Source organism: Lissotriton helveticus, chromosome 2_1 (genome assembly GCF_964261635.1).
Source record: "Lissotriton helveticus chromosome 2_1, aLisHel1.1, whole genome shotgun sequence".
NCBI classification, from domain to species: domain Eukaryota; kingdom Metazoa; phylum Chordata; class Amphibia; order Caudata; family Salamandridae; genus Lissotriton; species Lissotriton helveticus.
Window position 1 is genome coordinate 1600291025 of NC_136059.1, and position 8194 is coordinate 1600299218.

Below are 8194 nucleotides of genomic sequence, written 5' to 3' on the forward strand. Positions count from 1 at the left end.
CTATTGGAGGGCAAGTCTGGTGCCAGCAGCCGCAGTAATTCCAGCTTCATTAGCGTATATCAAAGTTGCTGCAGTTAACGGTCGTGGCACACTGAGCACAGTCTGCCCTAGGCAACAGTCGCGCTGCCGGACGGGGAGGCCCATGTCGGGCTCCAGGGGCCTGCGGAAATATCGGTTACCTACCTGATCTGTCTTGAAACATAGACCAAGGTGTCTAACACATGCGCGAGTCAGAGAGCCGAGCGAAACCCTGTGGCACAACAAAGATGAGGGCAGGCACGTGCCGGCTGAGATGGGATCCCGCCGTACATCCAGTGGCAGCTGCACCACTGGCCCGTCTCACCTGCTCCATCAGGGAGGTAGAGCATGAGTGTGCGTGATAGGACACAAAAGTTTGTAAACTTTGCCTAGGCAGGGCAAAGCGAGAGGAAACTCTGGTGGAGGTCCGTAGCAGTCCTGACTTGCAAATCGGTCGTCCGACCTTTGTATAGGGGAGACAGACTAATCAAATCATCTAGAAGCTGGTTCCCTCCAAAGTTTTCCTCAGGATAGCTGGCGCTCGGAGCCCCCAGTTTTATCTGGTAAAGCGAATGATTAGAGGTGTTGGGGCCGAAATGATCGCAACCTATTCTCAAACTTTAAATGGGTAAGAAGCCCGGCTTGCTGGCATGGAGCAGGGCATGGAATGCGAGTGCCTAGTGGGCCACTTTTGGTAAGCGGAACAGGTGCTGCGGGATGAACTGAACGCCAAGTTAAGGCACCCGATGCCGACTCTCATGAGACCCCAGAAAAGGTGTTGATTGATATAGGCAGCGGGATTGTGGCCATGGAAGTCGGAATCCTCTAAGGAGTGTGTAATAATTAAACTGCTAAATCAACTTGCCCTAAAAATGGATGGCACTGGAGCGTCAGGACCATACCCGTCCATCGCCTGCCCTGAGAGCCGCGGGAGCTAAGCCGTAATGAATAGGAGGGATGCTACAGTGTGCAAGGAAACCTGGGGTGTGGGCCTGGGGTGAGCAACCGCAGGTGCAGATCTTGGTAGTAGTAGCAAATATTTAAACGAGAACTTTGAAGGCCGAAGTGGTGAAGGGTTCCATGTGAATAGTAGTTGAACATGGGTCAGTCAGTCCTAAGAGATGGGAGAGCGCCGTTTGGAAGGGACGGGCAATGTTGCCCTTGTCTAATCAAAAGGGAGTCACGTTTAGATCCCCAAACCCGAAGTGGCAGAGACGGGGGCCCTTGCGGCGTCTAGTGTGGTAACGCAAACGATCCCGGAGAAGCCTGTGGGTGCGGACCAAAGCATCTCGAAGGCCGGAGGTGGGTGTTGAAGCAATGTGATTTCTGCACAGAGCTGTGAATGTCAAAGTGAAGAAATTCAATGAAGTGCGGGTAAATGGCGGGAGTAACTATGGCTCTCTTAAATTCGCCAAATGCCTCGCCATCTAATTAGTGATGCGCATGAATGGATGAAGAGTATCCCACTGTCTCTACCTACTACCCAACAAAACCACAGCCAAGGGAACAGTCGTGGAACAATCAGCAGGGAAAGAAGGCCTGTTGAGCTTGACTCTAGTATGGCACTGTGAAGAGACATGAGAGGTGTAGGATAAGTGGGAGGCCCTTGGGCGGCCGGTGAAATACCACTACTCTGATCGTTTTTTCACTTACCCAGTGAAGCGGGGGCTATCGCTCCCGGCTCCAAGCTCCCGTCGCCTGCCTGGCGTGACCTGCTCCAGGGACAGTGGCAGGTGGGGAGTTTGCCTGGGGCGGTACACCTGTCAAATGATAACACAGGTGTCCTAAGGCGAGCTCAGGGAGGACAGAAACCTCCCTTGATGAAGCAGAAAGGTAAAAGCTTGCTTGATCTTGATTATCAGTAGGAATACAGACATTGCAAGCGGAGCCTCACGATCCTTCTGACTTTTTGGGTTTTTAAGCAAGAGGTGTCAGAAAAGTTACCACAGGGATAACTGGCTTGTGGCAGCCAAGTGTTCATAGCGACGTTGCTTTTTAATTCTTTGATGTCGGCTCTTCCTATCATTTTGAAGCTGAACTGACCAAGCATTGGATTGTTCACCCACTAATAGGGAACGTGAGCTGGGTTTAGACCATCGTGAGACAGGTTAGTTTTACCCTACTGATGATGAGTTGTTGGAATAGTAATCCTGCTCAGTACGAGAAGAACCACAAGTTCAGACATTTGGTGTATGTGCTTGGCTGAGGTGCCAATGGGGCGAAGCTACCATCTGTGGGATTATGACTGAACGCCTCTAAGTCAGAATCCCCCTAAACCGTAAAGATACCGCAGTTCCGTGGAGCCTCGGTTGGCCTGGGATAGCCAGCCTCTTTCTGGAGGCCGGTGCATAGAGCCGCTCGCTTGGGGACCGGAGAGCGGACGGAATGGGGCCGCCTCCATCGCCCTTAGTGCACCGCATGTTCGTGGGGCACCCGCTGCTAAATCATTCGTAGACAACCTGATTCTGGGTCAGGGTTTTATAAGAAGCCGAGCAGCTACCTCACTGTGATCTATGGAAAGTTTTCCTCTGAGCGAAGCTTTTGTGTCTCAGTGCGTGGATGCCCATGGATGCCCTCCTCCATCACACCAGGGGTTGGGTCCCTCTGCCGCCGGGCTGGCAGGAGGGACGCCGAGGGGTGATGCAGGCCCTCAGGAAGCCAAGTCCACCTCTTGCCATGTAGCACGGGGGCCTCTCCTCCAGTCCCTGCCCCACCAGGGTACGGGGACAGGGGCCTCCATCCCTTGTGAGTCAGCAGGGTGACTAGATGGCCTGGGCCCCCCCTTCCCACTGCTCATACACAAGTCAAGCAGGGAGGAGAGCAGCCCTGGGGATGGAGCCTCCCGAGCAGCGGCCTCGGAGCACCTGGCCACCCTCACCATTCTCAGACTGCAAGGGCGACTGGGTCTGGCTGTCTCAGGTCATCTGGGTGCTGGGTCGTCCCGGGCCATCTGGTCGCCTGGCTACGTGACTAGATGGCCCTGGGCGACCAGATGGTCCTGCAGGCTGGGTGACCAGACGGCCGACCTGCTGGTAGATTGGGCTGACTCCAACTTTTGTCCTTCCCCAGTGTTCTGGAAGCCCCCACAATGTGGGGGCTTAATCGTCGTGGAAAATTGGCTTGCTGGGCAGGCTGGTGGGGAGATGACATGGCCTGAGTTTATCCCTCCTTGGGTCCTCCCCCAGAGCTCTGGGAAGATGGAAGCCTCACCCTCCCGAGTCAGCATCCTGATACCCAAGGGTCTGGGTGTGGGGGGGGTGACAGTCAGTAGCCAGAGCAGGGCGCCTGCAGTGCAGGAAGGACTGCCTAGCTCCCTGCTGTCTCCGGGACAAGGAGGGGCAGGAAGCCAGCCCAGCATGAAAGGGGGGCTGAGCCAGACCTGGAGCTCTGGGGGAGCTTGGAGAAGCCCTAAGCAGGGGACGCCTCGACCTGGTCTGGGATGGCAGCAACTTGTGGATGTCCCTCACTGCCCAGTGGGGTAAACCGGGGTCCAGGGAGACTCTCCCTGGCCTGGCTAGGTATGGTAGTAGGTGCCGGGTCCGGGGCTTGAGCTCTGTCGGGCAGGACTGGGGTGCGGCATCCCCCTAGTCCTGCAAGCAGCCGAAGGTCCGGGTTCTAGGGACGGGGGTCTATCAGGGCCCGAGGAGGCTCTCTCCTGACTGGCTAGGTTCAGAAGAAGGGACCGGGTCCGGGCTTGTGCTCCAACTGTGTAGGCCCCGGGGTGCGGGAGCCCCTAAGTCCTGCAAGCCAGCCGAGGGTCCCGGCGGGGGTCCATCAGGGCCCCGGGAGGCTCTACCTGGTCTGGTTAGGGTTTGGAAGCTGGCACCATGCCCAGTGCTTGAGCTCCATCCGGCAGGCCCTGGGGTGCGGGAGTCCTGTGTCCTGCAAGCCGGCCGAGGGTCCGGCCGCTGAGGACAGGGGGCCCATTGGGGCCCAGGCAGGCTCTCCCCAGCCTGGCCTGTGGTTCAGATGCTGGGACCGGGTCTGGGGCTTGAGCTCCGTCCGGTGGGCCCTGGGGTGCGGAAGGCCCCGGTCCTGCAAGCCAGCCGAGAGTCTGGGTGCTGGGGACGGGAGTCCATTGGGCCAGGGCAGGCTCACCCGGCCTGGCTAGGTTCAGAAGCAGGGACCGGCCCTAGGGATGGTGGCTGGCTAATTCAGCTCCACTGCGAAGTAGGAGTTTTGCCCTATACTCAGCATTCTCAGTGGAGTGCGGAGTAGACAAATCTCTGTACACTCTGCTGGCAGAGCAGAGTTCTCTGTCCACCCCTAACCTTAACATGCACTGTTTAGCATGTAAGTCTAAGGAGAAAGCAACTGGCCGTCAACTATCTGTCTATCCGTGTATGACTAAATTATTCAGTGATATATTGAATACGTGGCAGCATAGTCAATTCCAGAAAGTCTTTTTAAAGATATTGTTATAAAGAAGAAACTTTGAGGCAGAAGAAGATAAGAGTAGTCTTTATTCTGTCACCCACTCTCCGAGACTGCCAGAGGGATGCCAACAGTCTAAGGCAAGCTCTGGCAGAACATACCAAAAGGGAAGGGGGAAAACAGGGAGGAACGTACCACATTAGATGGCATAAAATAGGAAACAGAGATTACAACACATCTCCCTTCGCCAACATAAGGAGATAATACAAAGACACAAAGCGGGTGAACTTCCTGCGGCCAACTTAAAGAGGATATCATGGGATACCATGCAAGAGCAGACTACCTGTAGAAACTAAGGGGAAGGGGTGGAAAGACATCTCCAACAATAGGTAGAATAAGGAAAATAAACATGTTGGAAATATCAAGCACAGCGTATGTAACAACCCTTGTAAGTACTTGAACCAATTGCAACACCTGGATGACATTAAACAATAAGGAGTGGTACCATGCAGATTGTTATAAGACCATAGATCTCTCCCTCTGATGGAGGAAAAAGGGTAGACTCTAATTTCCTGATGGGAGACGTGTGATATGTCCACATACCATCTCTTATAGTTATGTCCACATCCAGATAGTTGTCAAGAGCGATTGGAATATGATTGGTAATTATCTGAACAGAGTTGGCAATAGCTTATTGGTTATAGAAGTACAATTATTGGTTCCTTCATGTTTGATTCTTAGGTTTTTGATGAACTTTTCCATTTTGCTTGAAGATAAAACTACATTTTTCCCAGTGACTAAGGTTTCTGGTACACCTTCACTAGTGAATGAATCTTTTAAAAATTCAATGAGGGCACTAGTTGTAGCATCTGACACAAACTCCTGTTTAATCCACATGGAAGTAAGGTCGATGAGCAAGAGCATGAATTCCTTTTTGGCTTCAAACTGGGATAAGGGACCCATTACTTTTAAGGCACGTTTAATCCACGGAATACTTGGTACCATATCTGGATTCCTTGATGTGCTTGCATTTTCTCCCTCAGATATACTAATTCTCCATTCATTCTCTGTTAAGGCAGATGATAGATCATGAGAACTTCTTCCCAGGCAGACTTGATCTTTACTATTAGGGTCAAGCGTGATCCCTAACACTCTTTGGTGGCGCCAACCTAATAGGTTTGACCCTTCTTTCACAATATAGACCATGCCACTAGTGGATCTTCCCCTGAAATCAATACACATCTCTACCATGCCCACCAGGTGTATAGGTTCTTCAGCATAACTTATTGGAGATATGTCAGGTTCTAACACATTAAGACTAGGAATACCAAAAAGGTAATTCATGTCACCTTGATTAATCACAGTAAATGGCAACCATGAATCTGTATAAACGACCAAGGGTTTTTTATTCAGGAAAATGGTACATTCAGGATAATTATGTTGTATGTGATCAATCATAGATGTAGTTTTCTCAACATTCTTCACTTGAAATATGTACTCAGAAGAGAGTTCCTCCCCACTGTAAACCACTTTTACCTGATTATTCTCCCCCTCTCTGCACACTCTTGCGAAATGACCCTTCCTATTTCACTTCATGCATGTTGCATTGAAGGCAGTGCAATGAACACTGTTCGCAAGATGGTTGCTGCTGCCGCACCTGAAGCATTTTAACCATTCAGTTACGCCAACAGGTTTTTCAGCCTTAACTTCTCTGTGTCTGGTCTTAAGAATCTCACTATCACTGTTGTCATCAAACGTACTTTTAGTATTGATTACGCTACAGACTGGTTCTTTGGGTGGGTTCATTTCCAAAATGCATTTAGCGGTGTGTTCACAAGATTGTACTATACTAATAGCTTCTTTTAAAGAAGGGTTTTTGGCTAGAGGTTTTTCTTTTATCCTGGGGTTATGAGTACATCTTACTAACTAATCCCTGATAAGGGAGTCATTCAGCTCGCCAAACTCGCATAATTGGGGTAGGCCTCTGAGTGCAGCAATATAATTAGTGACCGACTCTTGTTTGCCCTGAACTCGAATAAAAAACTTGTGCTGCTCTAGGACAACATTTACCTTGTCACCAAAGTGAATTTCTAATTTCAAAAGAGTGATTTTAAATACATCCATATCAACCTCATCATCTTCTAACTCAGGATCGGGTAAGGTATCGTACATTTTCCTACCTTGAACACCTAGGTTGTGTAACAGGACATGTTGTTTACGGACGGCAGAACCCCCCCACCACCCCCCCCCCATGGCAATGAGGTAAGAATCAAACAAATTAATCCAACCCTTCCAATGAATTTCTGGATCCCCAATTTCATTTAAAAAGGAAGGCGGTTGGCTCATGGACGACACAGCCATGGAGAAGGAAAAACAACGAGGCCGGTACTTACTCCGAATGCGGTGGATGCTGTGGAGAAGGAACACTGATGATGCTCACAGAATAGGAAATTCTCACTGACTATAAGATAGCACTATAATATGAAATAGAGACCCCCCAACAGAAGTAATTACTATCACATAGGTAATTAGCGTAGGTAGGACCTCTGCCCTGAAGGGGTGAACATAGGCAGCCAGAATAACATGAGAGGTAGCACATATGTAACAATCACTGGAATCGCATTACAATGCACACATAGTTGAAACAAAAAGCACAGGGTGTACTGAGAGTACCAAGGATCTAGCTAGAATCAGTGGCTGCGTTGAGTAGATGAAGTCAACTGTAACTTGGGATTAATGTGTGATCCTGTAAAGGCACACCCCCAGGTAAAGTGTCATGAAGCTGAGTGGTGTCTGTGTCACCGTAGGGAACACAAGGATACAAAGGTGAGTATATCGCTGTAAAATGGGGAATGAAAATAATTGGTGTGTGTATCACTGTGAAGAGTGCAGTGACACACAGGTGAGAATAGCGGTTCAAATGGTGGATGGACTTGTAAACTTGAGGTTTTAATAAGGATTGAAATCAAGGTGTGCATATCACCGTGGACGATGCACAAGGCACACGTAAGGTAAGTGCAAAATTCCTTGCAACTCCTAAGTGTGCGTGCCACCGTGGAGTTACTCAAAAAAGGAAATGCACCCAAAACTGAGGGGAAAGAAATCCTGGTGCAGTAGAACGGAAGAAAGTAATAAACAGGTACATCTTACTTGAAAAGCAAGTTGAAAGTGGGAAGACTGAAGACTCTACATAGACAGCTGCTGGGAGACGGAACTGTCAAATGCGACATAGCTTGAAGAGGAGAACGCTAAGGGTAGCTCTGAGAAACTGGTGCCTGGAGCGTCTCGCAGGAATCACTGTAATTGCGGCTGGGGCGTAGGGGCCATCTTCTGACAGAATATACAACCGGGGCAAGTGGGCTGGTGCACCGGAACCCCAGGTGAGGAAGGAGCCCCGCCAGACATTTGAGAGGAGGACACAGGAGGCTGACAAATGTCGGAAGAATACACAGCTGTTCGTTACCACAGATGACCGCGAAGCAGCTGACAGGAAACTTCAGAGCTGCAGCCGTGCACACGCCTCCGTGTGCCCCCAGGGCAGCTGATAACAAGACGACTTGAGATCTCCTCAGGAACCGGCACTGTGGGGGGCACAAAGAGCAGCCGAGCACTCAGGGGCAAGCACAGTCAGCAATGACGACTTTTCACAAAAATGAGGAGAATGACAACTCTTCGGAACTGTAGACAGCTTCTTGTACTCGCAGAGGATCGCGATCCGGCTAACAGAACCTCCGAACCTGCAGCCGTACTCACGCCTCCATGGACGCCTGGGCAGCTGATAATCGTCGCACTGGGATCTCCA

At 50.6% G+C, this 8194-nt stretch overlaps 2 pseudogenes; both read left to right on the forward strand.

The window, feature by feature from the left end:
• Positions 1-204: 204 nt before the first annotated feature.
• LOC144820821 (28S ribosomal RNA) lies at positions 205-1241 on the forward strand (annotated as a pseudogene).
• Positions 1242-1252: 11 nt separating this feature from the next.
• LOC144820794 (28S ribosomal RNA) lies at positions 1253-2560 on the forward strand (annotated as a pseudogene).
• Positions 2561-8194: the final 5634 nt, after the last annotated feature.